This window comes from Convolutriloba macropyga, chromosome 7 (genome assembly GCF_964194025.1).
Source record: "Convolutriloba macropyga chromosome 7, txConMacr16.3, whole genome shotgun sequence".
Lineage (NCBI taxonomy): Eukaryota > Metazoa > Xenacoelomorpha > Acoela > Convolutidae > Convolutriloba > Convolutriloba macropyga.
The window spans coordinates 44,071,883-44,099,823 of record NC_134474.1 but is presented as its reverse complement, the minus strand read 5'-3'; the positions used below and the strand labels follow the sequence as shown (position 1 = coordinate 44,099,823).

Here is a 27,941-nt window from a genome sequence, read left to right as displayed (position 1 = left end):
AAGGGTTCGAGTACCTGGTGGGGCGTAATTTTTTATTACGAAACCAAACATCTAAATCTATAAAACAAAACAGTACCAATAAATCAAAAGTGTCGAATCGTTTTAAACAAAAGGATGAAAACCAATAATTAACCGAGCAACAATCAAGAGACATTGCCTGCTTTTCATGTTTTCTTCTAATACAACTGTCTTTGTTAGAGTTAATAGGGTGAACTAATCCAAAATATCTGCAAGCCACGTGCACGAGCCCTGCTAGCTCAGTCGGTAGAGCGTTGAACTTTTAATCCAACGGTCAAGAGTTCGAGTCTGCTGTGGGGCGTGACTTTTTGATCACAAAACCAAATATCTAAATCTATAAAAATAGTACCAATAAATCAAATGTGTCAAATAGTTTTAATTGAAAGGGTCAAAATAAAAAATTAACCGAACAACATTCAAGGGACTTTGCCTGTTTTTCGAATTTTCTTCTGTTACAGCTGTCTTTGTTAAAGTTGATAGGGTGATATAATGCAAAACCTCTGCAATCTACGCGCACGAGCCCTGCAAGCTCAGTCGGTAAAGCGTTGGACTTTTAATCCGACGATCAAGGGTTCAAGTCCCTTGTGGGGCGTAACTTTTTGATTACGAAACCAAATATCAAAATTTATTAAAAATCAGTACCAATAAATCAAATGTGTCAAATAGTTTTAATTGAAAGGGTCAAAATAAAAAATTAACCGAACAACATTCAAGGGACTTTGCCTGTTTTTCGAATTTTCTTCTGTTACAGCTGTCTTTGTTAAAGTTGATAGGGTGATCTAATGCAAAACCTCTGCAATCTACGCGCACGAGCCCTGCAAGCTCAGTCGGTAGAGCGTTGGACTGTTAATCCAACGGTCAAGGGTTCGAAGCCCTTGTGGGGCAAAACTTTTTGATTACGAAACCAAATATCTAAGTTTCTAAAAAATCAATACCAATTAATCAAATGTGTCAAAACGTTTTAAATAAAAGGATGAAAATCAATAATTAACCGAGGAACATTCAGAGACATTGTCTGCTTTTCAAATTTTCCGTTACAACTCTCTTTGTTAGAGTTGATAGGGTGAACTAATCCAAAATATCTGCAAGCCACGTGCACGAGCCCTGCCAGCTCAGTCGACAGAGCGTTTGACTTTCAATCCGACGATCAAGGGTTCGAATACCTTGTGGGGCGTAACTTTTTGATTACGAAACCAAATATCAAAATTTATAAAAAAAAATCAGTACCAATAAATCAAATGTGTCAAATTGTTTTAAACAAAAGGATGAAAACCATTAAATAACCGAACAACATTCAAGGGACATTGTCTGCTTTTCAAATTTTCTTCTGTCACAACTCTCTTTGTTAGAGTTGATAGGGTGAACTTATCCAAAATATCTGCAAGCCACGTGCACGAGCCCTGCTAGCTCAGTCGGTAGAGCGTTGAACTTTTAATCCAACGGTCAAGGGTTCGAGTCTTCTGAGGGGCGTAACTTTTTGATCACAAAACCAAATATCTAAATCTATAAAAATAGTACCAATAAATCAAATGTGTCAAATAGTTTTAATTGAAAGGATCAAAATAAAAAATTAACCGAACAACATTCAAGGGACTTTGCCTGTTTTTCGAATTTTCTTCTGTTACAACTGTCTTTGTTAGAGTTGATAGGGTGATCTAATGCAAAACATCTGCAAACTAGGCGCACGAGCCCTGCAAGCTCAGTCGGTAAAGCGTTGGACTTTTAATCCGACGATCAAGGGTTCAAGTCCCTTGTGGGGCGTAACTTTTTGATTACGAAACCAAATATCAAAAGTTATTAAAAATCAGTACCAATAAATCAAATGTGTCAAATGGTTTTAAACAAAAGGATGAAAACCATTAAATAACCGAACAACATTCAAGGGATATTGTCTGCTTTTCAAATTTTCTTCTGTTACAACTGTCTTTGTTCGAGTTGATAGGGTGAACTAATCCAAAATATCTGCAAGCCACGTGCACGAGCCCTGCTAGCTCAGTCGGTAGAGCGTTGGACTTTTAATCCAACGGTCAAGGGTTCGAGTCCCCTGTGGGGCGCAATTTTGATTACGAAACCAAAAACCCAAATTTATGCAAAAAAAACTTAGTACCAATAAATCAAATGTGTCAAATCGTTTTAAATAAAAGGATGAAAACCATTAAATAACCGAAAAACATTCAAGGGACATTGTCTGCTTTTCATATTTTCTGTTACAAATGTCTTTGTTAGAGTTGATAGGGTGAACTAATCCAAAATATCTGCAAGCAACGTGCACGAGCCCTGCTAGCTCAGTCGGTAGATCGTTGAACTTTTAATCCAACGGTCAAGGGTTCGAGTCTTCTGAGGGGCGTAACTTTTTGATCACAAAACCAAATATCTAAATCTATAAAAATAGTACCAATAAATCAAATGTGTCAAATAGTTTTAATTGAAAGGATCAAAATAAAAAATTAACCGAACAACATTCAAGGGACTTTGCCTGTTTTTCGAATTTTCTTCTGTTACAACTGTCTTTGTTAGAGTTGATAGGGCGATCTAATGCAAAACATCTGCAATCTACGCGCACGAGCCCTGCAAGCTCAGTCGGTAAGGCGTTGGACTTTTAATCCGACGATCAAGGGTTCGAGTCTTCTGAGGGGCGTAACTTTTTGATCACAAAACCAAATATCTAAATCTATAAAAATAGTACCAATAAATCAAATGTGTCAAATAGTTTTAATTGAAAGGATCAAAATAAAAAATTAACCGAACAACATTCAAGGGACTTTGCCTGTTTTTCGAATTTTCTTCTGTTACAACTGTCTTTGTTAGAGTTGATAGGGTGAACTAATCCAAAATATCTGCAAGCAACGTGCACGAGCCCTGCTAGCTCAGTCGGTAGATCGTTGAACTTTTAATCCAACGGTCAAGGGTTCGAGTCTTCTGAGGGGCGTAACTTTTTGATCACAAAACCAAATATCTAAATCTATAAAAATAGTACCAATAAATCAAAGATGTCAAATCGTTTTAAATAAAAGGATCAAAATCAATATTTAACCGAACAAGATTCAAGGGATATTGTCTGCTGTTCATATTTTCTGTTACAACTGTCTTTGTTAGAGTTGATAGGGTGAACTAATCCAAAATATCTGCAAGCAACGTGCACGAGCCCTGCTAGCTCAGTCGGTAGATCGTTGAACTTTTAATCCAACGGTCAAGGGTTCGAGTCTTCTGAGGGGCGTAACTTTTTGATCACAAAACCAAATATCTAAATCTATAAAAATAGTACCAATAAATCAAATGTGTCAAATAGTTTTAATTGAAAGGATCAAAATAAAAAATTAACCGAACAACATTCAAGGGACTTTGCCTGTTTTTCGAATTTTCTTCTGTTACAACTGTCTTTGTTAGAGTTGATAGGGTGATCTAATGCAAAACATCTGCAATCTACGCGCACGAGCCCTGCAAGCTCAGTCGGTAAGGCGTTGGACTTTTAATCCGACGATCAAGGGTTCAAGTCCCTTGTGGGGCGTAAATTTTTGATTACAAAACCAAATATCAAAATTTATTAAAAATCAGTACCCATAAATCAAATGTGTCAAATGGTTTTAAACAAAAGCATGAAAACTATTAAATAACCAAACAACATTCAAGGGACGTTGTCTGATTTCAAATTTTCTGTTACAACTCTCTTTGTTAGAGTTGATAGGGTGAACTAATCCAAAATATCTGCAAGCCACGTGCACGAGCCCTGCCAGCTCAGTCGACAGAGCGTTTGACTTTCAATCCCACGATCAAGGGTTCGAATCCCTTGTGGGGCGTAACTTTTTGATTACGAAACCAAATATCAAAATTTATAGAAAAAATCAGTACCAATAAATCAAATGTGTCAAATCGTTTTAAACAAAAGGATGAAAACCATTAAATAACCGAACAACATTCAAGGGACATTGTCTGCTTTTCAAATTTTCTTCTGTTACAACTCTCTTTGTTAGAGTTGATAGGGTGAACTAATCCAAAATATCTGCAAGCCACGTGCACGAGCCCTGCTAGCTCAGTCGGTAGAGCGTTGAACTTTTAATCCAACGGTCAAGGGTTCGAGTCTTCTGAGGGGCGTAACTTTTTGATCACAAAATCAAATATCTAAATCTATAAAAATAGTACCAATAAATCAAATGTGTCAAATAGTTTTAATTAAAAGGATCCAAATCAAAAATTAACCGAACAACAATCAAGGGACTTTGCCTGTTTTTCGAATTTTCTTCTGTTACAACTGTCTTTGTTAGAGTTGATAGGGTGATCTAATGCAAAACCTCTGCAATCTACGCGCACGAGCCCTGCAAGCTCAGTCAGTAAAGCGTTGGATTTTTAATCCGACGATCAAGGGTTCAAGTCCCTTGTGGGGCGTAACTTTTTGATTACGAAACCAAATATCAAAATTTATTTAAAAAAATCAATACCAATAAGTCAAATGTGTCAAATCGTTTTAAACAAAAGGATGAAAAACATTAAATAACCGAACAACATTCAAGGGACATTGTCTGCTTTTCAAATTTTCTTCTGTTACAACTCTCTTTGTTAGAGTTGATAGGGTGAACTAATCCAAAATATCTGCAAGCCACGTGCACGAGCCCTGCCAGCTCAGTCGGCAGAGCGTTGGACTTTTAATCCGACGATCAAGGGTTCGAATCCCTTGTGGGGGGTAACTTTTTGATCACGAAACCAAATATCAAAATTTATAAAAAATCAGTACCAATAAATCAAATGTGTCAAATCGTTTTAAACAAAAGGATGAAAACCATTAAATAACCGAACAACATTCAAGGGACATTGTCTGCTTTTCAAATTTTCTTCTGTTACAACTCTCTTTGTTAGAGATGATAGGGTGAACTAATCCAAAATATCTGCAAGCCACGTGCACGAGCCCTGCTAGCTCAGTCGGTAGACCGTTGAACTTTTAATCCAACGGTCAAGGGTTCGAGTCTTCTGTGGGGCGTAACTTTTTGATCACAAAACCAAATATCTAAATCTATAAAAATAGTACCAATAAATCAAATGTGTCAAATAGTTTTAATTAAAAGGATCAAAATCAAAAATTAACCGAACAACATTCAAGGGACTTTGCCTGTTTTTCGAACTTTCTTCTCTTACAACTGTCTTTGTTATAGTTGATAGGGTGATCTAATGCAAAACATCTGCAATCTACGCGCACGAGCCCTGCAAGCTCAGTCGGTAAAGCGTTGGACTTTTAATCCGACGATCAAGGGTTCAAGTCCCTTGTGGGGCGTAACTTTTTGATTACGAAGCCAAATATCAAAATTTATAAAAAATCAGTACAAATAAATCAAATGTGTCAAATCGTTTTAAACAAAAGGATGAAAACCATTAAATAACCGATCAACATTCAAGGGACATTGTCTGCTTTTAAAATTTTCTTCTGTTACAACTCTCTTTGTTAGAGTTGATAGGGTGAACTAATCCAAAATATCTGCAAGCCACGTGCACGAGCCCTGGCAGCTCAGTCGGCAGAGAGTTGGACTTTTAATGCAACGGTCAAGGGTTCGAGTCCCCTGTGGGACGCAAAAATTTGATTACGAAACCAAAAACCTAAATTTATGAAAAAAAACTTAGTACCAATAAATCAAATGTGTCAAATCGTTTTAAATATAAAAGCATGAAAACCAATAATTAAACGAACAAAATTCAAGGGACACTGCCCGCTTTTCATATTTTCTTCTGTTACAACTGTCTTTGTTAGAGTTGATAGAATGAACCACTCCAAAATATCTGCAAGCCACGTGAACGAGCTCTGCTAGCTCAGTCGGTAGCGCGTTGGACTTGTAATCCGACTATCAAGGGTTCGAATCCCTTGTGGGGTGTAATTTTTTTACTACAAAACCAAATATCTAAATCTATGAAAAAAATCAGTACCAATAAATCAAATGTGTCAAATGGTTTTAAACAAAAGGATGAAAACCATTAAATAACCGAACAACATTCAAGGGACATTGTCTGCTTTTCATATTTTCTTCTGTTACAACTGTCTTTGTTAGAGTTGATAGGGTGATCTAATGCAAAATAACCGTAATCCACGTGCACGAGCCCTGCTAGCTCAGTCGGTAGACCGTTGAACTTTTAATCCAACGGTCAAGGGTTCGAGTCTTCTGTGGGGCGTAACTTTTTGATCACAAAACCAAATATCTAAATCTATAAAAATAGTACCAATAAATCAAATGTGTCAAATAGTTTTAATTAAAAGGATCAAAATCAAAAATTAACCGAACAACATTCAAGGGCCTTTGCCTGTTTTTCGAACTTTCTTCTCTTACAACTGTCTTTGTTATAGTTGATAGGGTGATCTAATGCAAAACATCTGCAATCTACGCGCACGAGCCCTGCAAGCTCAGTCGGTAAAGCGTTGGACTTTTAATCCGACGATCAAGGGTTCAAGTCCCTTGTGCGGCGTAACGTTTTAATTACAAAACCAAATATCTAAATTTATAAAAAATCAGTACCAATAAATCAAATGTGTCAAATCATATTAAACAAAAGGATGAAAACCATTAAATAACCGAACAACATTCAAGGGACATTGCCCGCTTTTCATATTTTCTTCTGTTACAACTTTCTTTGTTAGAGTTGATAAAATGAACTAATGCAAAATATCTGCAAGCCACGTGCACGAGCTCTGCTAGCTCAGTCGGTAGAGCGTTGGACTTTTAATGCAACGGTCAAGGGTTCGAGTCCCCTGTGGGACGCAAAAATTTGATTACGAAACCAAAAACCTAAATTTATGAAAAAAAACTTAGTACCAATAAATCAAATGTGTCAAATCGTTTTAAATATAAAAGCATGAAAACCAATAATTAAACGAACAAAATTCAAGGGACACTGCCCGCTTTTCATATTTTCTTCTGTTACAACTGTCTTTGTTAGAGTTGATAGAATGAACCACTCCAAAATATCTGCAAGCCACGTGAACGAGCTCTGCTAGCTCAGTCGGTAGCGCGTTGGACTTGTAATCCGACTATCAAGGGTTCGAATCCCTTGTGGGGTGTAATTTTTTTACTACAAAACCAAATATCTAAATCTATGAAAAAAATCGTACCAATAAATCAAATGTGTCAAATCGTTTTAAATAAAAGGATGAAAACCATTAAATAACCGAAAAACATTCAAGGGACATTGTCTGCTTTTCATATTTTCTGTTACAACTGTCTTTGTTAGAGTTGATAGGGTGAACTAATCCCAAATATCTGCAAACCACGTGCACGAGCCCTGCTAGCTCAGTCGGTAGAGAGTTGGACTTTTAATCCGATGATCAAGGGTTCGAATCCCTTGTGGGGCGTAACTTTCTGACTACGAAACCAAATATCTAAATCTATTTAAAAAAAATAGTACCAATAAATCAAATGAGTTAAAACGTTTTAAATAAAAGGATCAAAATCAATAATTAACCGAAGAAGATTCAAGGGACATTGTCTGCTTTTCATATTTTCTGTTACAACTGTCTTTGTTAGAGTTGATAGGGTGAACTAATCCCAAATATCTGCAAGCCACGTGCACGAGCGCTGCTAGCTCAGTCGGTAGAGCGTTGGACTTTTAATCCAACGGTCAAGGGTTCGAGTCCCCTGTGGGGAGCAAAATTTTGATTACGAAACCAAAAACCTAAATATATGAAAAAAAACTTAGTACCAATAAATCAAATGTGTCAAATCGTTTTAAATATAAAAGCATGAAAACCAATAATTAAACGAACAAAATTCAAGGGACACTGCCCGCTTTTCATATTTTCTTCTGTTACAACTGTCATTGTTAGAGTTGATAGAATGAACCAATCCAAAATATCTGCAAGCCACGTGAACGAGCTCTGCTATCTCAGTCGGTAGAGCGTTGGACTTTTAATCCCAACGGTCAAGGGTTCGAGTCCCTTGTGGGGCGTAAGTTTATAACTACGAAACCAAATATCTAAATCTATGAAAAAAAAATAGTACCAATAAATCAAAATGTGTCAAATCGTTTTAAATAAAAGGATGAAAACCATTAAATAACCGAAAAACAATCAAGGGACATTGTCTGCTTTTCATATTTTCTGTTACAACTGTCTTTGTTAGAGTAGATAGGGTGAACTAATCCCAAATATCTGCAAACCACGTGCACGAGCCCTGCTAGCTCAGTCGGTAGAGCGTTGGACTTTTAATCCAACGGTCAAGGGTTCGAGTCCCTTGTGGGGCGTAAGTTTTTAACTACGAAACCAAATACCTAAATTTATTTTAAAAAATAGTACCAGTAAATCAAATGTGTCAAATCGGTTTAAATAAGGGGATGAAAACCATTAAATAACCGAAAAACATTCAAGGGAGATTGTCTGCTTTTCAAATTTTCTTCTGTTACAACTGTCTTTGTTAGAGTTGATAGGGTGAACTAATCCCAAATATCTGCAAACCACGTGCACGAGCCCTGCCAGCTCAGTCGGTAGAGCGTTGGAATTTTAATCCCAACGGTCAAGGGTTCGAGTCCCTTGTGGCGCGTAAGTTTATAACTACGAAACCAAATATCTAAATCTATGAAAAAAAATAGTACCAATAAATCAAAATGTGTCAAATCGTTTTAAATAAAAGGATGAAAACCATTAAATAACCGAAAAACATTCAAGGGACATTGTCTGCTTTTCATATTTTCTGTTACAACTGTCTTTGTTAGAGTTGATAGGGTGAACTAATCCCAAATATCTGCAAACCACGTGCACGAGCCCTGCTAGCTCAGTCGGTAGAGCGTTGGACTTTTAATCCCAACGGTCAAGGGTTCGAGTCCCTTGTGGGGCGTAAGTTTATAACTACGAAACCAAATATCTAAATCTATGAAAAAAAATAGTACCAATAAATCAAAATGTGTCAAATCGTTTTAAATAAAAGGATGAAAACCATTAAATAACCGAAAAACATTCAAGGGACATTGTCTGCTTTTCATATTTTCTGTCACAACTGTCTTTGTTAGAGTTGATAGGGTGAACTAATCCCAAATATCTGCAAACCACGTGCACGAGCCCTGCTAGCTCAGTCGGTAGAGCGTTGGACTTTTAATCCAACGGTCAAGGGTTCGAGTCCCTTGTGGGGCGTAAGTTTTTAACTACAAAACCAAATACCTAAATTTATTTTAAAAAATAGTACCAATAAATCAAATGTGTCAAATCGGTTTAAATAAGGGGATGAAAACCATTAAATAACCGAAAAACATTCAAGGGAGATTGTCTGCTTTTCAAATTTTCTTCTGTTACAACTGTCTTTGTTCGAGTTGATAGGGTGAACTAATCCAAAATATCTGCAAGCCACGTGCACGAGCCCTGCTAGCTCAGTCGGTAGAGCGTTGGACTTTTAATCCAACGGTCAAGGGTTCGAGTCCCCTGTGGGGCGCAATTTTGATTACGAAACCAAAAACCCAAATTTATGCAAAAAAAACTTAGTACCAATAAATCAAATGTGTCAAATCGTTTTAAATAAAAGGATGAAAACCATTAAATAACCGAAAAACATTCAAGGGACATTGTCTGCTTTTCATATTTTCTGTTACAACTGTCTTTGTTAGAGTTGATAGGGTGAACTAATCCCAAATATCTGCAAACCACGTGCACGAGCCCTGCTAGCTCAGTCGGTAGAGCGTTGGACTTTTAATCCAACGGTCAAGGGTTCGAGTCCCTTGTGGGGCGTAAGTTTTTAACTACGAAACCAAATACCTAAATTTACTTTTAAAAATAGTACCAATAAATCAAATGTGTCAAATCGGTTTAAATAAAAGGATGAAAACCATTAAATAACCGAAAAACATTCAAGGGAGATTGTCTGCTTTTCAAATTTTCTTCTGTTACAACTGTCTTTGTTCGAGTTGATAGGGTGAACTAATCCAAAGTATCTGCAAGCCACGTTCACGAGCCCTGCTAGCTCAGTCGGTAGAGCGTTGGACTTTTAATCCAACTGTCAAGGGTTCGAGTCCCCTGTGGGGCGCAATTTTGATTACGAAACCAAAAACGCAAATTTATGCAAAAAAAACTTAGTACCAATAAATCAAATGTGTCAAATCGTTTTAAATAAAAGGATGAAAACCATTAAATAACCGAAAAACATTCAAGGGACATTGTCTGCTTTTCATATTTTCTGTTACAACTGTCTTTGTTAGAGTTGATAGGGTGAACTAATCCCAAATATCTGCAAACCACGTGCACGAGCTCTGCTATCTCAGTCGGTAGAGCGTTGGACTTTTAATCCAACGGTCAAGGGTTCGAGTCCCTTGTGGGACGTAAGTTTTTAACTACGAAACCAAATATCTAAATCTATGAAAAAAATAGTACCAATAAATCAAATGTGTCAAATCGTTTTAAATAAAAGGATGAAAACCATTAAATAACCGAAAAACATTCAAGGGACATTGTCTGCTTTTCATAATTTCTGTTACAACTGTCTTTGTTAGAGTTGATAGGGTGAACTAATCCCAAATATCTGCAAACCACGTGCACGAGCCCTGCTAGCTCAGTCGGTAGAGCGTTGGACTTTTAATGCAACGGTCAAGGGTTCGAGTCCCTTGTGGGGCGAAAATTTTTAACTACGAAACCAAATACCTAAATTTTTTTTTAAAAATAGTACCAATAAATCAAATGTGTCAAATCGGTTTAAACAAAAAGGATGAAAACCATTAAATAACCGAAAAACATTCAAGGGAGATTGTCTGCTTTTCAAATTTTCTTCTGTTACAACTGTCTTTGTTAGAGTTGATAGGGTGAACAAATCCAAAATATCTGCAAGCCACGTGCACGAGCCCTGCTAGCTCAGTAGGTAGAGCGTTGGACTTTTAATCCAACGGTCAAGGGTTCGAGTCCCCTGTGGGGCGCAAAACTTCGATTACGAAACCAAAAACCTACATTTATGAAAAAAAACTTAGTACCAATAAATCAAATGTGTCAAATCGTTTTAAATATAAAAGCATTAAAACCAATAATTAAACGAACAAAATTCAAGGGACACTGCCCGCTTTTCATATTTTCTTCTGTTACAACTGTCTTTGTTAGAGTTGATAGAATGAACCAATCCAAAATATCTGCAAGCCACGTGCACGAGCTCTACTATCTCAGTCGGTAGAGCGTTGGACTTTTAATCCAACGGTCAAGGGTTCGAGTCCCTTGTGGGGCGTAAGTTTTTAACTACAAAACCAAATACCTAAATTTATTTTAAAAAATAGTACCAATAAATCAAATGTGTCAAATCGGTTTAAATAAGGGGATGAAAACCATTAAATAACCGAAAAACATTCAAGGGAGATTGTCTGCTTTTCAAATTTTCTTCTGTTACAACTGTCTTTGTTCGAGTTGATAGGGTGAACTAATCCAAAATATCTGCAAGCCACGTGAACGAGCTCTGCTATCTCAGTCTGTAGAGCGTTGGACTTTTAATCCCAACGGTCAAGGGTTCGAGTCCCTTGTGGGGCGTAAGTTTTTAACTACGAAACCAAATATCTAAATCTATGAAAAAAAATAGTACCAATAAATCAAATGTGTCAAATCGTTTTAAATAAAAGGATGAAAACCATTAAATAACCGAAAAACATTCAAGGGACATTGTCTGCTTTTCATATTTTCTGTTACAACTGTCTTTGTTAGAGTTGATAGGGTGAACTAATCCCAAATATCTGCAAACCACGTGCACGAGCCCTGCTAGCTCAGTCGGTAGAGCGTTGGACTTTTAATCCAACGGTCAAGGGTTCGAGTCCCTTGTGGGACGTAAGTTTTTAACTACGAAACCAAATATCTAAATCTATGAAAAAAAATAGTACCAATAAATCAAATGTGTCAAATCGTTTTAAATAAAAGGATGAAAACCATTAAATAACCGAAAAACATTCAAGGGACATTGTCTGCTTTTCATATTTTCTGTTACAACTGTCTTTGTTAGAGTTGATAGGGTGAACTAATCCCAAATATCTGCAAACCACGTGCACGTGCACGAGCCCTGCTAGCTCAGTCGGTAGAGCGTTGGGACTTTTAATCCAACGGTCAAGGGTTCGAGTCCCTTGTGGGGCGTAATTTATTAACTACGAAACCAAATACCTAAATTTATTTTTAAAAATAGTACCAATAAATCAAATGTGTCAAATCGGTTTAAATAAAAGGATGAAAACCATTAAATAACCGAAAAACATTCAAGGGAGATTGTCTGCTTTTCAAATTTTCTTCTGTTACAACTGTCTTTGTTAGAGTTGATAGGGTGAACAAATCCAAAATATCTGCAAGCCACGTGCACGAGCCCTGCTAGCTCAGTCGGTAGAGCGTTGGACTTTTAATCCAACGGTCAAGGGTTCGAGTCCCCTGTGGGGCGCAAAATTTCGATTACGAAACTAAAAACCTACATTTATGAACAAAAACTTAGTACCAATAAATCAAATGTGTCAAATCGTTTAAAATATAAAAGCATTAAAACCAATAATTAAACGAACAAAATTCAAGGGACACTGCCCGCTTTTCATATATCTTCTGTTACAACTGTCTTTGTTAGAGTTGATAGAATGAACCAATCCAAAATATCTGCAAGCCACGTGCACGAGCTCTACTATCTCAGTCGGTAGAGCGTTGGACTTTTAATCCAACGGTCAAGGGTTCGAGTCCCTTGCGGGGCGTAAGTTTTTAACTACGAAACCAAATATCTAAATCTATGAAAAAAAATAGTACCAATAAATCAAATGTGTCAAATCGTTTTAAATAAAAGGATGAAAACCATTAAATAACCGAAAAACATTCAAGGGACATTGTCTGCTTTTCATATTTTCTGTTACAACTGTCTTTGTTAGAGTTGATAGGGTGAAATAATCCCAAATATCCGCAAGACACGTGCACGAGCCCTGCTAGCTCAGTCGGTAGAGCGTTGGAGTTTTAATCCAATGGTCAAGGGTTCGAGTCACTTGTGCGGCGTAACTTTTTGATTACGAAACCAAATATCTAAATTTATAAAAAAAAATCAGTACCAATAAATCAGATGTGTCAAATCATTTTAAACAAAAGGATGAAAACCATTAAATAACCGAACAACATTCAAGGGACATTGCCCGCTTTTCATATTTTCTTCTGTTACAACTGTCTTTGTTAGAGTTGATAAAATGAACTAATCCAAAATATCTGCAAGCCACGTGCACGAGCTCTGCTATCTCAGTCGGTAGAGCGTTGGACTCTTAATCCAACGGTCGAGGGTTCGAGTCCCTTGTGGGGCGTAACTTTTTGACTACGAAACCAAATATCTAAATCTAAAAAAAATAGTAGCAATAAATCAAATGTGTCATATCGTTTCAAAAAAAGGAATCAAAATCAATAATTAACCGAACAAGATTCAAGGGACATTGTCTGCTTTTCATATTTTCTGTTACAACTGTCTTTTCATATTTTCTGTTAAAACTGTCTTTGTTAGAGTTGATAGGGTGAACTAATCCAAAATATCTGCAAGCCGCGTGCACGAGCTCTGCTAGCTCAGTCGGTAGGGCGTTGGACTTTTAATCCAACGGTCAAGGGTTCGAGTCCCTTGTGCGGCGTAACGTTTTAATTACAAAACCAAATATCTAAATTTATAAAAAATCAGTACCAATAAATCAAATGTGTCAAATCATATTAAACAAAAGGATGAAAACCATTAAATAACCGAACAACATTCAAGGGACATTGCCCGCTTTTCATATTTTCTTCTGTTACAACTTTCTTTGTTAGAGTTGATAAAATGAACTAATGCAAAATATCTGCAAGCCACGTGCACGAGCTCTGCTAGCTCAGTCGGTAGAGCGTTGGACTTTTAATCCAACGGTCAAGGGTTCGAGTCCCTTGTGGGGCGTAACTTTTTGACTACGAAACCAAAAATTTAAATCTATAAAAAAAATAGTACCAATAACTCAAATGTATCAAATCGTTTTAAAAAAAGGTATCAAAATCAATAATTAACCAAACAAGATTCAAGGGACATTGTCTGCTTTTCATATTTTCTGTTACAACTGTCTTTTCATATTTTCTGTTACAACTGTCTTTGTTAGAGTTGATAGGGTGAACTAATCCAAAATATCTGCAAGCCACGTGCACGAGCCTTGCTAGCTCAGTCGGTAGAGCGTTGGACTTTTAATCCAACGGTCAAGGGTTCGAGTCCATTGTGGGGCGTACCTTTTTGACTACGAAACCAAAAATCTAAATCTATAAAAAAACAGTACCAATAACTCAAATGTGTCAAATCATTTTAAACAAAAGGATGAAAACCATTAAGTAACCGAACAACATTCAAGGGACATTGCCCGCTTTTCATATTTTCTTCTGTTACAACTGTCTTTGTTAGAGTTGATAAAATGAACTAATCCAAAATATCTGCAAGCCACGTGCACGAGCTCTGCTAGCTCAGTCGGTAGAGCGTTGGACTTTTAATCCAACGGTCAAGGGTTCGAGTCCCTTGTGGGGCGTAACTTTTTGACTACGAAACCAAAAATTTAAATCTATAAAAAAATAGTACCAATAACTCAAATGTATCAAATCGTTTTAAAAAAAGGTATCAAAATCAATAATTAACCGAACAAGATTCAAGGGACATTGTCTGCTTTTCATATTTTCTGTTACAACTGTCTTTTCATATTTTCTGTTACAACTGTCTTTGTTAGAGTTGATAGGGTGAACTAATCCAAAATATCTGCAAGCCACGTGCACGAGCCTTGCTAGCTCAGTCGGTAGAGCGTTGGACTTTTAATCCAACGGTCAAGGGTTCGAGTCCATTGTGGGGCGTACCCTTTTGACTACGAAACCAAAAATCTAAATCTATAAAAAAACAGTACCAATAACTCAAATGTGTCAAATCATTTTAAACAAAAGGATGAAAACCATTAAGTAACCGAACAACATTCAAGGGACATTGCCCGCTTTTCATATTTTCTTCTGTTACAACTGTCTTTGTTAGAGTTGATAAAATGAACTAATCCAAAATATCTGCAATACACGTGCACGAGCTCTGCTATCTCAGTCGGTAGAGCGTTGAACTCTAAATCCAACGGTCAAGGGTTCGAGTCCCTTGTGGGGCGCAACTGTTTGACTACGAAACCAAATATCTAAATCTATAAAAAAGGTAGTACCAATAAATCAAATGTGTCAAATCGTTTTAAAAAAGCAATCAAAATCAGTAATTAACCGAACAAGATTCAAGGGACATTGTCTGCTTTTCATATTTTCTGTTACAACTGTCTTTTCATATTTTCGGTTACAACTGTCTTTGTTAGAGTTGATAGGGTGAACTAATCCAAAATATCTGCAAGCCACGTGCACGAGCCCTGCTAGCTGAGTCGGTAGAGCGTTGGAGTTTTAATCCAACGGTCAAGGGTTCGAGTCCCGTGTGGGGCGTACCTTTTTGACTACGAAACCAAAAATCTAAATCTATAAAAAAACAGTACCAATAACTCAAATGTGTCAAATCATTTTAAACAAAAGGATGAAAACCATTAAGTAACCGAACAACATTCAAGGGACATTGCCCGCTTTTCATATTTTCTTCTGTTACAACTGTCTTTGTTAGAGTTGATAAAATGAACTAATCCAAAATATCTGCAATACACGTGCACGAGCTCTGCTATCTCAGTCGGTAGAGCGTTGAACTCTAAATCCAACGGTCAAGGGTTCGAGTCCCTTGTGGGGCGTAACTGTTTGACTACGAAACCAAATATCTAAATCTAAAAAAAATAGTAGCAATAAATCAAATGTGTCATATCGTTTCAAAAAAAGGAATCAAAATCAATAATTAACCGAACAAGATTCAAGGGACATTGTCTGCTTTTCATATTTTCTGTTACAACTGTCTTTTCATATTTTCTGTTAAAACTGTCTTTGTTAGAGTTGATAGGGTGAACTAATCCAAAATATCTGCAAGCCGCGTGCACGAGCTCTGCTAGCTCAGTCGGTAGGGCGTTGGACTTTTAATCCAACGGTCAAGGGTTCGAGTCCCTTGTGCGGCGTAACGTTTTAATTACAAAACCAAATATCTAAATTTATAAAAAATCAGTACCAATAAATCAAATGTGTCAAATCATATTAAACAAAAGGATGAAAACCATTAAATAACCGAACAACATTCAAGGGACATTGCCCGCTTTTCATATTTTCTTCTGTTACAACTTTCTTTGTTAGAGTTGATAAAATGAACTAATGCAAAATATCTGCAAGCCACGTGCACGAGCTCTGCTAGCTCAGTCGGTAGAGCGTTGGACTTTTAATCCAACGGTCAAGGGTTCGAGTCCCTTGTGGGGCGTAACTTTTTGACTACGAAACCAAAAATTTAAATCTATAAAAAAAATAGTACCAATAACTCAAATGTATCAAATCGTTTTAAAAAAAGGTATCAAAATCAATAATTAACCAAACAAGATTCAAGGGACATTGTCTGCTTTTCATATTTTCTGTTACAACTGTCTTTTCATATTTTCTGTTACAACTGTCTTTGTTAGAGTTGATAGGGTGAACTAATCCAAAATATCTGCAAGCCACGTGCACGAGCCTTGCTAGCTCAGTCGGTAGAGCGTTGGACTTTTAATCCAACGGTCAAGGGTTCGAGTCCATTGTGGGGCGTACCTTTTTGACTACGAAACCAAAAATCTAAATCTATAAAAAAACAGTACCAATAACTCAAATGTGTCAAATCATTTTAAACAAAAGGATGAAAACCATTAAGTAACCGAACAACATTCAAGGGACATTGCCCGCTTTTCATATTTTCTTCTGTTACAACTGTCTTTGTTAGAGTTGATAAAATGAACTAATCCAAAATATCTGCAAGCCACGTGCACGAGCTCTGCTAGCTCAGTCGGTAGAGCGTTGGACTTTTAATCCAACGGTCAAGGGTTCGAGTCCCTTGTGGGGCGTAACTTTTTGACTACGAAACCAAAAATTTAAATCTATAAAAAAATAGTACCAATAACTCAAATGTATCAAATCGTTTTAAAAAAAGGTATCAAAATCAATAATTAACCGAACAAGATTCAAGGGACATTGTCTGCTTTTCATATTTTCTGTTACAACTGTCTTTTCATATTTTCTGTTACAACTGTCTTTGTTAGAGTTGATAGGGTGAACTAATCCAAAATATCTGCAAGCCACGTGCACGAGCCTTGCTAGCTCAGTCGGTAGAGCGTTGGACTTTTAATCCAACGGTCAAGGGTTCGAGTCCATTGTGGGGCGTACCCTTTTGACTACGAAACCAAAAATCTAAATCTATAAAAAAACAGTACCAATAACTCAAATGTGTCAAATCATTTTAAACAAAAGGATGAAAACCATTAAGTAACCGAACAACATTCAAGGGACATTGCCCGCTTTTCATATTTTCTTCTGTTACAACTGTCTTTGTTAGAGTTGATAAAATGAACTAATCCAAAATATCTGCAATACACGTGCACGAGCTCTGCTATCTCAGTCGGTAGAGCGTTGAACTCTAAATCCAACGGTCAAGGGTTCGAGTCCCTTGTGGGGCGCAACTGTTTGACTACGAAACCAAATATCTAAATCTATAAAAAAGGTAGTACCAATAAATCAAATGTGTCAAATCGTTTTAAAAAAGCAATCAAAATCAGTAATTAACCGAACAAGATTCAAGGGACATTGTCTGCTTTTCATATTTTCTGTTACAACTGTCTTTTCATATTTTCGGTTACAACTGTCTTTGTTAGAGTTGATAGGGTGAACTAATCCAAAATATCTGCAAGCCACGTGCACGAGCCCTGCTAGCTGAGTCGGTAGAGCGTTGGAGTTTTAATCCAACGGTCAAGGGTTCGAGTCCCGTGTGGGGCGTACCTTTTTGACTACGAAACCAAAAATCTAAATCTATAAAAAAACAGTACCAATAACTCAAATGTGTCAAATCATTTTAAACAAAAGGATGAAAACCATTAAGTAACCGAACAACATTCAAGGGACATTGCCCGCTTTTCATATTTTCTTCTGTTACAACTGTCTTTGTTAGAGTTGATAAAATGAACTAATCCAAAATATCTGCAATACACGTGCACGAGCTCTGCTATCTCAGTCGGTAGAGCGTTGAACTCTAAATCCAACGGTCAAGGGTTCGAGTCCCTTGTGGGGCGTAACTGTTTGACTACGAAACCAAATATCTAAATCTATAAAAAAAGGTAGTACCAATAAATCAAATGTGTCAAATCGTTTTAAAAAAGCAATCAAAATCAGTAATTAACCGAACAAGATTCAAGGGACATTGTCTGCTTTTCATATTTTCTGTTACAACTGTCTTTTTATATTTACTGTTACAACTGTCTTTGTTAGAGTTCATAGGGTGAACTAATCCAAAATATCTGCAAGCGACGTGCACGAGCCCTGCTAGCTCAGTCGGTAGGGCGTTGGACTTTTAATCCAACGGTCAAGGGTTCGAGTCCCTTGTGGGGCGTAACTTTTTGACTACGAAACCAAAAATCTAAATCTATAAAAAAAATAGTACCAATAAATCAAATGTGTCAAATCGTTTTAAAAAAAGGAATCAAAATCAATAATTAACCGAACAAGATTCAAGGGACATTGTCTGCTTTTCATATTTTCTGTTACAACTGTCTTTTCATATTTTCTGTTACAACTGTCTTTGTTAGAGTTGATAGGGTGAAATAATCCCAAATATCCGCAAGACACGTGCACGAGCCCTGCTAGCTCAGTCGGTAGAGCGTTGGAGTTTTAACCCAATGGTCAAGGGTTCGAGACCCTTGTGCGGCGTAACTTTTTGATTACGAAACCAAATATCTAAATTTATAAAAAATCAGTACCAATAAATCAAATGTGTCAAAAAATATTAAACAAAACAATGAAAACCATTAAATAACCGAACAACACTCAAGGGACCTTGTATGCTTTTCAAATTTTGTTCTGTTACAATTGTCTATGTTAGAACTGATAGGGTGAACTATCCAAAATATCTGCAAGCCACGTGCACGAGCCCTGCTAGCTCAATCGGTAGAGCGCTGGACTTTTAATCCAACGGTCAAGGGTTCGAGTCCCTTGTGGGTTGTAAAATTTTGACTACAAAACCAAATATCTAAATCTATAAAAAAAAATAGTTCCAATAAATCAAATGTGTCAAATCGTTTTAAAAAAAGGGATCAAAATCAATAATTAACCGCACAAGATTCAAGGGACATTGTATGCTTTTCATATTTTCTGTTACAACTGTCTTTGTTAGAGTTGATAGGGTGAACTAATCACAAATATCTGCAATCCACGTTCACGAGAGCTTCTAACTCAGTCGGTAGAGCGTTGAACTCTAAATCCAACGGTCAAGGGTTCGAGTCCCTTGTGGGGCGCAACTGTTTGACTACGAAACCAAATATCTAAATCTATAAAAAAGGTAGTACCAATAAATCAAATGTGTCAAATCGTTTTAAAAAAGCAATCAAAATCAGTTATTAACCGAACAAGATTCAAGGGACATTGTCTGCTTTTCATATTTTCTGTTACAACTGTCTTTTCATATTTTCGGTTACAACTGTCTTTGTTAGAGTTGATAGGGTGAACTAATCCAAAATATCTGCAAGCGACGTGCACGAGCCCTGCTAGCTCAGTCGGTAGAGCGTTGGAGTTTTAACCCAATGGTCAAGGGTTCGAGACCCTTGTGCGGCGTAACTTTTTGATTACGAAACCAAATATCTAAATTTATAAAAAATCAGTACCAATAAATCAAATGTGTCAAAAAATATTAAACAAAACAATGAAAACCATTAAATAACCGAACAACACTCAAGGGACCTTGTATGCTTTTCAAATTTTGTTCTGTTACAATTGTCTATGTTAGAACTGATAGGGTGAACTATCCAAAATATCTGCAAGCCACGTGCACGAGCCCTGCTAGCTCAATCGGTAGAGCGTTGGACTTTTAATCCAACGGTCAAGGGTTCGAGTCCCTTGTGGGTTGTAAAATTTTGACTACAAAACCAAATATCTAAATCTATAAAAAAAATAGTTCCAATAAATCAAATGTGTCAAATCGTTTTAAAAAAAGGGATCAAAATCAATAATTAACCGCACAAGATTCAAGGGACATTGTATGCTTTTCATATTTTCTGTTACAACTGTCTTTGTTAGAGTTGATAGGGTGAAATAATCCCAAATATCCGCAAGACACGTGCACGAGCCCTGCTAGCTTAGCTGAGTCGGTAGAGCGTTGGACTTTTAACCCAACGGTCAAGGGTTCGAGTCCCTTTTGGGGCGTAACTTTTTGAATACGAAAACAAACATCTAAATCTATAAAAAATAGTACCAATAAACCAAATCTGTAAAATAGTTTTAAATAAAAGGATCAAAACCAATAATTAACCGAACGACATTCAAGGGACATTGTCTCCTTTTCGTATTTTCTTCTGTTACAACTGTCTTGGTTAGAGTTGATAGGGTGATCTAATGCAAATTATCTGCAATGCACGCGCACGAGCCCAGCTAGCTCAGTCGGCAGAGCGTTGGGCTTATAATCCAACGGTCAAGGGTTCGAGTCCCTTGTGGGGCGTAAATTTTTCATTACAAAATCGAATATCTAAATCTAGAAAAAAGAGTACCAATATATCAAATGTGTCAAATAGTTTTGAATAAAAGGGTCAAAATCAATAATTAACCGAAAAACATTCAAGGGACATTGTCTGCTTTTCAAATTTTCTTCTGTTACAACTGTCTTTGTTAGAGTTGATAGGTGAACTAATCCAAAATGTCTGCAAGCCACGTGCACGAGCCCTGCTAGCTCAGTCGGTAGAGCGTTGAACTTTTAATCCAACGGTCAAGGGTTCGAGTCTTCTGTGGGGCGTAACTTTTTGATCACAAAACCAAATATCTAAATCTATACAAAAAAATAGTACCAATAAATCAAATGTGTCAAATCGTTTTAAAAAAAGGAATCAAATTCAATAATTAACCGAACAAGATTCAAGGGACATTGTCTGCTTTTCATATTTTCTGTTACAACTGTCTTTGTTAGAGTTGATAGGGTGAAATAATACCAAATATCCGCAAGACACGTGCACGAGCCCTGCTAGCTCAGTCGGTAGAGCGTTGGAGTTTTAATCCAATGGTCAAGGGTCGAATCCCTTGTGCGGCGTAACTTTTTGTCTACGAAACCGAGTATCTAAATTTATAAAAAATCAGTACCAATAAATCAAATGTGTCATATCATTTTAAACAAAGGATGAAAACCATTAAATAACCGAACAACATTCAAGGGAAATTGCGCGCTTTTCATATTTTCTTCTGTTACAACTGTCTTTGTTAGAGTTGATAAAATGAACTAATCCAAAATATCTGCAAGCCACGTGCACGAGCGTTGCTATCTCGGTCGGTAGAGCGTTGGACTCTTAATCCAACGGTCAAGGGTTCGAGTCACTTGTGGGGCGAAACTTTTTGACAACGAAACCAAATATCTAAATTTATAAAAAATCAGTACCAATAAATCAAATGTGTCAAATCATTTTAAACAAAAGGATGAAAACCATTAAATAACCGAACAACATTCAAAGGACATTGCCCGCTTTTCATATTTTCTTCTGTTACAACTGTCATTGTTAGAGTTGATAAAATGAACTAATCCAAAATATCTGCAAACCACGCGCACGAGCTCTGCTATCTCAGTCGGTAGAGCGTTGGACCCTTAATCCAACGGTCAAGGGTTCGAGTCCCTTGTGGGGCGTAACTCTTTGACTACGAAACCAAATATCTAAATCTATAAAAAAAATAGTACCAATAAATCAAATGTGTCAAATCGTTTTAAAAAAAGGAATCAAAATCAATAATTAAGCGAACAAGATTCAAGGGACATTGTCTGCTTTTCATATTTTCTGTTACAACTGTCTTTTCATATTTTCTGTGACAACTGTCTTTGTTAGAGTTGATAGGGTGAACTAATCCAAAATATCTGCAAACCACGCGCACGAGCTCTGCTATCTCAGTCGGTAGAGCGTTGGACCCTTAATCCAACGGTCAAGGGTTCGAGTCCCTTGTGGGGCGTAACTCTTTGACTACGAAACCAAATATCTAAATCTATAAAAAAAATAGTACCAATAAATCAAATGTGTCAAATCGTTTTAAAAAAAGGAATCAAAATCAATAATTAAGCGAACAAGATTCAAGGGACATTGTCTGTTTTTCATATTTTCCGTTACAACTGTCTTTTCATATTTTCTGTTACAACTGTCTTTGTTAGAACTGATAGGGTGAACTATCCAAAACATCTGCAAGCCACGTGCACGAGCCCTGCTAGCTCAGTCGGTAGAGCGTTGGACTTTAAATCCAACGGTCAAAGGTTCGAGTCCCCTGTGGGTTGTAACTTTTTGACTACGAAACCAAATATCTAAATCTATAAAAAAAAATAGTACCAATAAAGCAAATGTGTCAAATCGCTTTTAAAAAGGGGATCAAAATCAATAATTAAGCGAACAAGATTCAAGGGACATTGTCTGCTTTTCATATTTTCTGTTACAACTGTCTTTTCATATTTTCTGTTACAACTGTCTTTGTTAGAGTTGATAGGGTGAACTAATCCAAAATATCTGCAAGCGACGTGCACGAGCCCTGCTAGCTCAGTCGGTAGAGCGTTGGACTTTTAATCCAACGGTCAAGGGTTCGAGTCCCTTGTGGGGCGTACCTTTTTGACTACGAAACCAAAAATCTAAATCTATAAAAAAATAGTACCAATAAATCAAATGTGTCATATCGTTTTAAAAAAAGGAATCAAAATCAATAATTAACCGAACAAGATTCAAGGTACATTGTCTGCTTTTCATATTTTCCGTTACAACTGTCTTTTCATATTTTCTGTTACAACTGTCTTTGTTAGAACTGATAGGGTGAACTATCCAAAACATCTGCAAGCCACGTGCACGAGCCCTGCTAGCTCAGTCGGTAGAGCGTTGGACTTTAAATCCAACGGTCAAAGGTTCGAGTCCCCTGTGGGTTGTAACTTTTTGACTACGAAACCAAATATCTAAATCTATAAAAAAATAGTACCAATAAAGCAAATGTGTCAAATCGTTTTTAAAAAAGGGATCAAAATCAATAATTAACGGCACAAGATTCAAGGGACATTGTCTGCTTTTCATATTTTCTGTTACAACTGTCTTTGTTAGAATTGATAGGGCGAAATAATCCCAAATATACGCAAGACACGTGCACGAGCCCTGCTAGCTGAGTCGGTAGAGAGTTGGACTTTTAATCCAACGGTCAAGGGTTCGAGTCTCTTTTGGGGCGTAACTTTTTGATTACGAAACCAAACATCTAAATCTAAAAAAATAGTACCAATAAATCAAATCTGTAAAATAGTTTTAAATAAGAGGATCAAAATCAATAATTAACCGAACGACATTCAAGGGACATTGTCTCCTTTTCGTATTTTCTTCTGTTACAACTGTCTTGGTTAGAGTTGATAGGGTGATCTAATGCAAATTATTTGCAATGCACGCGCACGAGTCCAGCTAGCTCAGTCGGCAGAGCGTTGGGCTTATAATCCAACGGTCAAGGGTTCGAGTCCGTTGTGGGGCGTAAATTTTTCATTACAAAACCGAATATCTAAATCTAGAAAAAAGAGTACCAATAAATCAAATGTGTCAAATAGTTTTGAATAAAAGGGTCAAAATCAAAAATTAACCAAAAAACATTCAAGGGACATTGTCTGCTTTTCAAATTTTCTTCTGTTACAACTGTCTTTGTTAGAGTTGATAGGTGAACTAATCCAAGATGTCTGCAAGCCACGCCCACGCGCGAGCCCTGTTAGCTCAGTCGGTAAAAAAGTGTTGGAGTTTTAATCCAATGTTCAAGGGTTCGAGTCCCTTGTGCGGCGTAACTTTTTGATTACGAAACCAAAAATCTAAATTTATAAAAAATCAGTACCAAGAAGTCAAATGTGTCAAAAAATTTTAAACAAAACGATGAAAACCATTAAATAACCGAACAACACTCAAGGGACATTGTATGCTTTTCAAATTTTCTTCTGTTACAATTGTCTTTGTTAGAGTTGATAGGGTGAACTATCCAAAATATCTGCAAGCCACGTGCACGAGCCCTGGTAGCTCAGTCTGTAGAGCGTTGGACTTTTAATCCAACGGTCAAGGGTTCGAATCCCTTGTGGGGTGTAACTTTTTGACTACAAAACCAAATATCTAAATCTATAAAAAAAATATTACCAATAAATCAAATGTGTCAAATCGTTTTAAAAAAAGGGATCAAAATCAATAATTAACCGCACAAGATTCAAGGGACATTGCCTGCTTTTCAAATTTTCTGTTACAACTGTCTTTGTTAGAGCTGATAGGGTGAAATAATCCCAAATATCCGCAAGGCACCTGCACGAACCCTGCTAGCTCAGTCGGTAGGGCGTTGGACTTTTAATCCAACGGTCAAGGGTTCGAGTCCCTTGTGGGGCGTACCTTTTTGATTACGAAATCAAACAACTAAATCTAAAAAAATAGTACCAATAAATCAAATGTGTCAAATAGTTTTAAATAAAAGGATCAAAATCAATAATTAACCGAACGACATTCAAGGGACACTGTCTCCTTTTCGTGTTTTCTTCTGTTACAACTGTCTTTGTTAGAGTTGATAAAATGAACTAATCCAAAATATCTGCAAGCCACCTGCACGAGCCCTGCTAGCTCAGTCGGTAGAGCGTTGGACTTTTAATCCAACGGTCAAGGGTTCGAGTCCCTTGTGGGGCGTACCTTTTTGATTACGAAACCAAACATCTAAATCTAAAAAAATAGTACCAATAAATCAAATGTGTCAAATAGTTTTAAATAAAAGGATCAAAATCAATAATTAACCGAACGACATTCAAGGGGCACTGTCTCCTTTTCGTGTTGTCTTCTGTTACAACTGTCTTGGTTAGAGTTGATACGGTGATCTAATGCAAATTATCTGCAATTCACGCGCACGAGCCCTGCTAGCTCAGTCGGTAGAGCTTTGGAGTTTTAACCCAATGTTCAAGGGTTCGAGTCCCTTGTGCGGCGTAACTTTTTGATTACGAAACCAAAAATCTAAATTTATAAAAAATCAGTACCAATAAATCAAATGTGTCAAAAAATTTTAAACAAAACGATGAAGACCATTAAATAACCGAACAACACTCAAGGGACATTGTATGCTTTTCAAATTTTCTTCTGTTACAATTGTCTTTGTTAGAGTTGAAAGGGTGATCTAATGCAAATTATCTGCAATTCACGCGCACGAGCCCTGCTAGCTCAGTCGGTAGAGCATTGGAATTTTCATCCGACGGTCAAGGGTTCGAGTCCCTTGTGGGGTGTAACTTTTTGACTACAAAACCAAATATCTAAATCTATAAAAAAAATAGTACCAATAAATCCAATGTGTCAAACCGTTTTAAAAAAAGGGATCAAAATCAATAATTAACCGCAAAAAATTCAAGGGACATTGTCTGCTTTTCATATTTTATGTTACAACTGTCTTTGTTAGAGTTGATAGGGTGAACTAATCCCAAATATCTGCAAGCCACGTACACGAGCCCTGCTAGCTCAGTCGGTAGAGCGTTGGACTTTTAATCCAACGGTCAAGGGTTCGAGTCCCTTGTGCGGCGTAACTTTTTCATTACGAACCCAAAAATCTAAATTTATAAAAAATCAGTACCAATAAATCAAATGTGTCAAAAAATTTTAAACAAAACGATGAAAACCATTAAATAACCGAACAACACTCAAGGGACATTGTATGCTTTTCAAATTTTCTTCTGTTACAATTGTCTTTGTTAGAGTTGATAGGGTGAACTATCCAAAATATCTGCAAGCCACGTGCACGAGCCCTGCTAGCTCAGTCGGTAGAGCGTTGGACTTTTAATCCAACGGTCAAGGGTTCGAGTCCCTTGTGCGGCGTAACTTTTTCATTACGAAATCAAATATCTAAATCTATAAAAAAAAATAGTACCAATAAATCAAATGTGTCAAATTGTGTTAAATAAAAGGATGAAAACCATTAAATAACCGAACAACACTCAAGGGACATTGTACGCTTTTCAAATTTTCTTCTGTTACAATTGTCTTTGTTAGAGTTGATAGGGTGAACTATCCAAAATATCTGCAAGCCACGTGCACGAGCCCTGCTAGCTCAGTCGGTAGAGCGTTGGACTTTTAATCCAACGGTCAAGGGTTCGAGTCCCTGGTGGGGTGTAACTTTTTGACTACAAAACCAAATATCTAGATCTATAAAAAAAATAGTACCAATAAATCAAATGTGTCAAATCGATTTAAAAAAGTGATCAAAATCAATAATTAACCGCACAAGATTCAAGGGACATTGCCTGCTTTTCATATTTTCTGTTACAACTGTCTTTGTTAGAGCTGATAGGGTGAAATAATCCCAAATATCCGCAAGGCACCTGCACGAGCCCTGCTAGCTCAGTCGGTAGAGCGTTGGACTTTTAATGCAACGGTCAAGGGTTCGAGTCCCCTATGGGGCGTAACCTTTTGATTACAAAACCAAACATCTAAATCTAAAAAAATAGTACCAATAAATCAAATGTGTCAAATAGTTTTAAATAAAAGGATCAAAATCAATAATTAACCGAACGACATTCAAGCGAAACTGTCTCTTTTTCGTGTTTTCTTCTGTTACAACTGTCTTGGTTAGAGTTGATAGGGTGATCTAATGCAAATTATCTGCAATTCACGCGCACGAGCCCTGCTAGCTCAGTCGGTAGAGCGTTGGAGTTTTAATCCAATGTTCAAGGGTTCGAGTCCCTTGTGCGGCGTAACTTTATGATTACGAAACCAAAAATCTAAATTTATAAAAAATCAGTACCAATAAATCAAATGTGTCAAAAAATTTTAAGCAAAACGATGAAAACCATTAAATAACCGAACAACACTCAAGGGACATTGTACGCTTTTCAAATTTTCTTCTGTTACAATTGTCTTTGTTAGAGTTGATAGGGTGAACTATCCAAAATATCTGCAAGCCACGTGCACGAGACCTGCTAGCTCAGTCGGTAGAGCGTTGGACTTTTAATCCAACGGTCAAGGGTTCGAGTCCCTTGTGGGGTGTAATTTTTTGACTACAAAACCAAATATCTAAATCTATAAAAAAAAATAGTACCAATAAATCAAATGTGTCAAATCGTTTTAAAAAAGGATCAAAATCAATAATTAACCGCACAAGATTCAAGGGACACTGTCTGCTTTTCATATTTTCTGTTACAACTGTCTTTGTTAGAGCTGATAGGGTGAAATAATCCCAAATATCCGCAAGACACGCGCACGAGCCCTGCTAGCTCAGTCCGTAGAGCATTGGAATTTTAATCCGACGGTCAAGGGTTCGAGTCCCTTGTGGGGTGTAACTTTTTGACTACGAAACCAAATATCTAAATCTATAAAAAAAATAGTACCAATAAATCGAATGTGTCAAATTGTTTTAAAAAAGGATCAAAATCAATAATTAACCGCACAATATTCAAGGGACATTGTCTGCTTTTCATATTTTCTGTTACAACTGTCTTTGTTAGAGCTGATAGGGTGAAAGAATCCCAAAAATCCGCAAGACACGTGCACGAGCCCTGCTAGCTCAGTCGGTAGAGCGTTGGACTTTTAATCCAACGGTCAAGGGTTCGAGTCCCTTGTGGGGCGAAACTTTTTGATTACGAAACCAAACATCTAAATCTAAAAAAATAGTACCAATAAATCAAATGTGTCAAATAGTTTTTAAAAAAAAGGATCAAAATCAATAATTAACCGAACGACATTCAAGGGACATTGTCTCCTTTTCGTATTTTCTTCTGTTACAACTGTCTTTGTTAGAGCTGATAGGGTGAAATAATCCCAAAAATCCGCAAGACACGTGCACGAGCCCTGCTATCTCAGTCGGTAGAGCGTTGGACTTTTAATCCAACGGTCAAGGGTTCGAGTCCCTCGGGGGCGTAACTTTTTGACTACGAAACCAA

At 37.0% G+C, this 27,941-nt stretch overlaps 2 protein-coding genes and 64 non-coding genes across 69 annotated transcripts in view; 64 read left to right on the top strand and 2 right to left on the bottom strand.

Moving 5' to 3' along the window:
- The window catches only part of LOC142342901 (dynein axonemal heavy chain 2-like), a 270,510-nt gene that overhangs the window by 70,601 nt on the left and 171,968 nt on the right, over positions 1-27,941 (bottom strand). The window lies entirely within an intron of this gene.
- LOC142342898 (arrestin red cell-like) overlaps positions 1-27,941 on the bottom strand; it is a 553,550-nt gene that overhangs the window by 413,484 nt on the left and 112,125 nt on the right. The window lies entirely within an intron of this gene.
- On the top strand, positions 247-319 carry Trnak-uuu (transfer RNA lysine (anticodon UUU)). Its single transcript has one exon. It is a non-coding gene; the product is annotated as a tRNA-Lys (tRNA).
- Trnak-uuu (transfer RNA lysine (anticodon UUU)) lies at positions 538-610 on the top strand. The gene has a single exon. It is a non-coding gene; the product is annotated as a tRNA-Lys (tRNA).
- Positions 831-903, top strand: Trnan-guu (transfer RNA asparagine (anticodon GUU)). The gene has a single exon. It is a non-coding gene; the product is annotated as a tRNA-Asn (tRNA).
- Positions 1,707-1,779, top strand: Trnak-uuu (transfer RNA lysine (anticodon UUU)). The gene has a single exon. It is a non-coding gene; the product is annotated as a tRNA-Lys (tRNA).
- Trnak-uuu (transfer RNA lysine (anticodon UUU)) lies at positions 2,000-2,072 on the top strand. The gene has a single exon. It is a non-coding gene; the product is annotated as a tRNA-Lys (tRNA).
- On the top strand, positions 3,454-3,526 carry Trnak-uuu (transfer RNA lysine (anticodon UUU)). Its single transcript has one exon. It is a non-coding gene; the product is annotated as a tRNA-Lys (tRNA).
- On the top strand, positions 5,209-5,281 carry Trnak-uuu (transfer RNA lysine (anticodon UUU)). The gene has a single exon. It is a non-coding gene; the product is annotated as a tRNA-Lys (tRNA).
- Trnak-uuu (transfer RNA lysine (anticodon UUU)) lies at positions 6,680-6,752 on the top strand. The gene has a single exon. It is a non-coding gene; the product is annotated as a tRNA-Lys (tRNA).
- Trnak-uuu (transfer RNA lysine (anticodon UUU)) lies at positions 7,270-7,342 on the top strand. The gene has a single exon. It is a non-coding gene; the product is annotated as a tRNA-Lys (tRNA).
- Trnak-uuu (transfer RNA lysine (anticodon UUU)) lies at positions 7,563-7,637 on the top strand. The gene has a single exon. It is a non-coding gene; the product is annotated as a tRNA-Lys (tRNA).
- On the top strand, positions 7,862-7,935 carry Trnak-uuu (transfer RNA lysine (anticodon UUU)). Its single transcript has one exon. It is a non-coding gene; the product is annotated as a tRNA-Lys (tRNA).
- On the top strand, positions 8,157-8,229 carry Trnak-uuu (transfer RNA lysine (anticodon UUU)). Its single transcript has one exon. It is a non-coding gene; the product is annotated as a tRNA-Lys (tRNA).
- On the top strand, positions 8,746-8,819 carry Trnak-uuu (transfer RNA lysine (anticodon UUU)). The gene has a single exon. It is a non-coding gene; the product is annotated as a tRNA-Lys (tRNA).
- On the top strand, positions 9,040-9,112 carry Trnak-uuu (transfer RNA lysine (anticodon UUU)). Its single transcript has one exon. It is a non-coding gene; the product is annotated as a tRNA-Lys (tRNA).
- Positions 9,335-9,407, top strand: Trnak-uuu (transfer RNA lysine (anticodon UUU)). The gene has a single exon. It is a non-coding gene; the product is annotated as a tRNA-Lys (tRNA).
- Trnak-uuu (transfer RNA lysine (anticodon UUU)) lies at positions 9,628-9,700 on the top strand. Its single transcript has one exon. It is a non-coding gene; the product is annotated as a tRNA-Lys (tRNA).
- On the top strand, positions 9,923-9,995 carry Trnak-uuu (transfer RNA lysine (anticodon UUU)). Its single transcript has one exon. It is a non-coding gene; the product is annotated as a tRNA-Lys (tRNA).
- Positions 10,216-10,288, top strand: Trnak-uuu (transfer RNA lysine (anticodon UUU)). Its single transcript has one exon. It is a non-coding gene; the product is annotated as a tRNA-Lys (tRNA).
- Trnak-uuu (transfer RNA lysine (anticodon UUU)) lies at positions 10,507-10,579 on the top strand. Its single transcript has one exon. It is a non-coding gene; the product is annotated as a tRNA-Lys (tRNA).
- Positions 10,803-10,875, top strand: Trnak-uuu (transfer RNA lysine (anticodon UUU)). Its single transcript has one exon. It is a non-coding gene; the product is annotated as a tRNA-Lys (tRNA).
- On the top strand, positions 11,102-11,174 carry Trnak-uuu (transfer RNA lysine (anticodon UUU)). Its single transcript has one exon. It is a non-coding gene; the product is annotated as a tRNA-Lys (tRNA).
- On the top strand, positions 11,690-11,762 carry Trnak-uuu (transfer RNA lysine (anticodon UUU)). The gene has a single exon. It is a non-coding gene; the product is annotated as a tRNA-Lys (tRNA).
- On the top strand, positions 11,988-12,061 carry Trnak-uuu (transfer RNA lysine (anticodon UUU)). The gene has a single exon. It is a non-coding gene; the product is annotated as a tRNA-Lys (tRNA).
- Trnak-uuu (transfer RNA lysine (anticodon UUU)) lies at positions 12,284-12,356 on the top strand. The gene has a single exon. It is a non-coding gene; the product is annotated as a tRNA-Lys (tRNA).
- Positions 12,582-12,654, top strand: Trnak-uuu (transfer RNA lysine (anticodon UUU)). The gene has a single exon. It is a non-coding gene; the product is annotated as a tRNA-Lys (tRNA).
- On the top strand, positions 12,874-12,946 carry Trnak-uuu (transfer RNA lysine (anticodon UUU)). Its single transcript has one exon. It is a non-coding gene; the product is annotated as a tRNA-Lys (tRNA).
- Trnak-cuu (transfer RNA lysine (anticodon CUU)) lies at positions 13,170-13,242 on the top strand. Its single transcript has one exon. It is a non-coding gene; the product is annotated as a tRNA-Lys (tRNA).
- On the top strand, positions 13,485-13,557 carry Trnak-uuu (transfer RNA lysine (anticodon UUU)). Its single transcript has one exon. It is a non-coding gene; the product is annotated as a tRNA-Lys (tRNA).
- On the top strand, positions 13,778-13,850 carry Trnak-uuu (transfer RNA lysine (anticodon UUU)). Its single transcript has one exon. It is a non-coding gene; the product is annotated as a tRNA-Lys (tRNA).
- Positions 14,095-14,167, top strand: Trnak-uuu (transfer RNA lysine (anticodon UUU)). The gene has a single exon. It is a non-coding gene; the product is annotated as a tRNA-Lys (tRNA).
- Positions 14,388-14,460, top strand: Trnak-uuu (transfer RNA lysine (anticodon UUU)). The gene has a single exon. It is a non-coding gene; the product is annotated as a tRNA-Lys (tRNA).
- Positions 14,704-14,776, top strand: Trnak-uuu (transfer RNA lysine (anticodon UUU)). The gene has a single exon. It is a non-coding gene; the product is annotated as a tRNA-Lys (tRNA).
- Trnak-uuu (transfer RNA lysine (anticodon UUU)) lies at positions 15,313-15,385 on the top strand. The gene has a single exon. It is a non-coding gene; the product is annotated as a tRNA-Lys (tRNA).
- Positions 15,921-15,993, top strand: Trnak-uuu (transfer RNA lysine (anticodon UUU)). The gene has a single exon. It is a non-coding gene; the product is annotated as a tRNA-Lys (tRNA).
- Positions 16,214-16,286, top strand: Trnak-uuu (transfer RNA lysine (anticodon UUU)). Its single transcript has one exon. It is a non-coding gene; the product is annotated as a tRNA-Lys (tRNA).
- Positions 16,531-16,603, top strand: Trnak-uuu (transfer RNA lysine (anticodon UUU)). The gene has a single exon. It is a non-coding gene; the product is annotated as a tRNA-Lys (tRNA).
- On the top strand, positions 16,824-16,896 carry Trnak-uuu (transfer RNA lysine (anticodon UUU)). The gene has a single exon. It is a non-coding gene; the product is annotated as a tRNA-Lys (tRNA).
- Trnak-uuu (transfer RNA lysine (anticodon UUU)) lies at positions 17,140-17,212 on the top strand. Its single transcript has one exon. It is a non-coding gene; the product is annotated as a tRNA-Lys (tRNA).
- Trnak-uuu (transfer RNA lysine (anticodon UUU)) lies at positions 17,749-17,821 on the top strand. The gene has a single exon. It is a non-coding gene; the product is annotated as a tRNA-Lys (tRNA).
- On the top strand, positions 18,359-18,431 carry Trnak-uuu (transfer RNA lysine (anticodon UUU)). Its single transcript has one exon. It is a non-coding gene; the product is annotated as a tRNA-Lys (tRNA).
- Positions 18,676-18,748, top strand: Trnak-uuu (transfer RNA lysine (anticodon UUU)). The gene has a single exon. It is a non-coding gene; the product is annotated as a tRNA-Lys (tRNA).
- On the top strand, positions 18,967-19,040 carry Trnak-uuu (transfer RNA lysine (anticodon UUU)). Its single transcript has one exon. It is a non-coding gene; the product is annotated as a tRNA-Lys (tRNA).
- Positions 19,576-19,648, top strand: Trnak-uuu (transfer RNA lysine (anticodon UUU)). The gene has a single exon. It is a non-coding gene; the product is annotated as a tRNA-Lys (tRNA).
- Trnak-uuu (transfer RNA lysine (anticodon UUU)) lies at positions 19,867-19,940 on the top strand. Its single transcript has one exon. It is a non-coding gene; the product is annotated as a tRNA-Lys (tRNA).
- Trnak-uuu (transfer RNA lysine (anticodon UUU)) lies at positions 20,159-20,236 on the top strand. Its single transcript has one exon. It is a non-coding gene; the product is annotated as a tRNA-Lys (tRNA).
- On the top strand, positions 20,456-20,528 carry Trnai-uau (transfer RNA isoleucine (anticodon UAU)). Its single transcript has one exon. It is a non-coding gene; the product is annotated as a tRNA-Ile (tRNA).
- On the top strand, positions 20,747-20,819 carry Trnak-uuu (transfer RNA lysine (anticodon UUU)). Its single transcript has one exon. It is a non-coding gene; the product is annotated as a tRNA-Lys (tRNA).
- On the top strand, positions 21,039-21,110 carry Trnak-uuu (transfer RNA lysine (anticodon UUU)). The gene has a single exon. It is a non-coding gene; the product is annotated as a tRNA-Lys (tRNA).
- Trnak-cuu (transfer RNA lysine (anticodon CUU)) lies at positions 21,623-21,695 on the top strand. The gene has a single exon. It is a non-coding gene; the product is annotated as a tRNA-Lys (tRNA).
- Trnak-cuu (transfer RNA lysine (anticodon CUU)) lies at positions 21,940-22,012 on the top strand. The gene has a single exon. It is a non-coding gene; the product is annotated as a tRNA-Lys (tRNA).
- Trnak-uuu (transfer RNA lysine (anticodon UUU)) lies at positions 22,574-22,646 on the top strand. Its single transcript has one exon. It is a non-coding gene; the product is annotated as a tRNA-Lys (tRNA).
- Positions 24,060-24,132, top strand: Trnak-uuu (transfer RNA lysine (anticodon UUU)). The gene has a single exon. It is a non-coding gene; the product is annotated as a tRNA-Lys (tRNA).
- Positions 24,351-24,423, top strand: Trnak-uuu (transfer RNA lysine (anticodon UUU)). The gene has a single exon. It is a non-coding gene; the product is annotated as a tRNA-Lys (tRNA).
- Trnak-uuu (transfer RNA lysine (anticodon UUU)) lies at positions 24,642-24,714 on the top strand. The gene has a single exon. It is a non-coding gene; the product is annotated as a tRNA-Lys (tRNA).
- Positions 25,226-25,298, top strand: Trnak-uuu (transfer RNA lysine (anticodon UUU)). Its single transcript has one exon. It is a non-coding gene; the product is annotated as a tRNA-Lys (tRNA).
- On the top strand, positions 25,517-25,589 carry Trnak-uuu (transfer RNA lysine (anticodon UUU)). Its single transcript has one exon. It is a non-coding gene; the product is annotated as a tRNA-Lys (tRNA).
- Trnak-uuu (transfer RNA lysine (anticodon UUU)) lies at positions 25,809-25,881 on the top strand. Its single transcript has one exon. It is a non-coding gene; the product is annotated as a tRNA-Lys (tRNA).
- Trnak-uuu (transfer RNA lysine (anticodon UUU)) lies at positions 26,103-26,175 on the top strand. Its single transcript has one exon. It is a non-coding gene; the product is annotated as a tRNA-Lys (tRNA).
- On the top strand, positions 26,393-26,465 carry Trnak-uuu (transfer RNA lysine (anticodon UUU)). The gene has a single exon. It is a non-coding gene; the product is annotated as a tRNA-Lys (tRNA).
- Trnak-uuu (transfer RNA lysine (anticodon UUU)) lies at positions 26,684-26,756 on the top strand. The gene has a single exon. It is a non-coding gene; the product is annotated as a tRNA-Lys (tRNA).
- On the top strand, positions 26,976-27,048 carry Trnak-uuu (transfer RNA lysine (anticodon UUU)). The gene has a single exon. It is a non-coding gene; the product is annotated as a tRNA-Lys (tRNA).
- Positions 27,266-27,338, top strand: Trnak-uuu (transfer RNA lysine (anticodon UUU)). The gene has a single exon. It is a non-coding gene; the product is annotated as a tRNA-Lys (tRNA).
- Trnak-uuu (transfer RNA lysine (anticodon UUU)) lies at positions 27,555-27,627 on the top strand. Its single transcript has one exon. It is a non-coding gene; the product is annotated as a tRNA-Lys (tRNA).
- Trnak-uuu (transfer RNA lysine (anticodon UUU)) lies at positions 27,847-27,918 on the top strand. Its single transcript has one exon. It is a non-coding gene; the product is annotated as a tRNA-Lys (tRNA).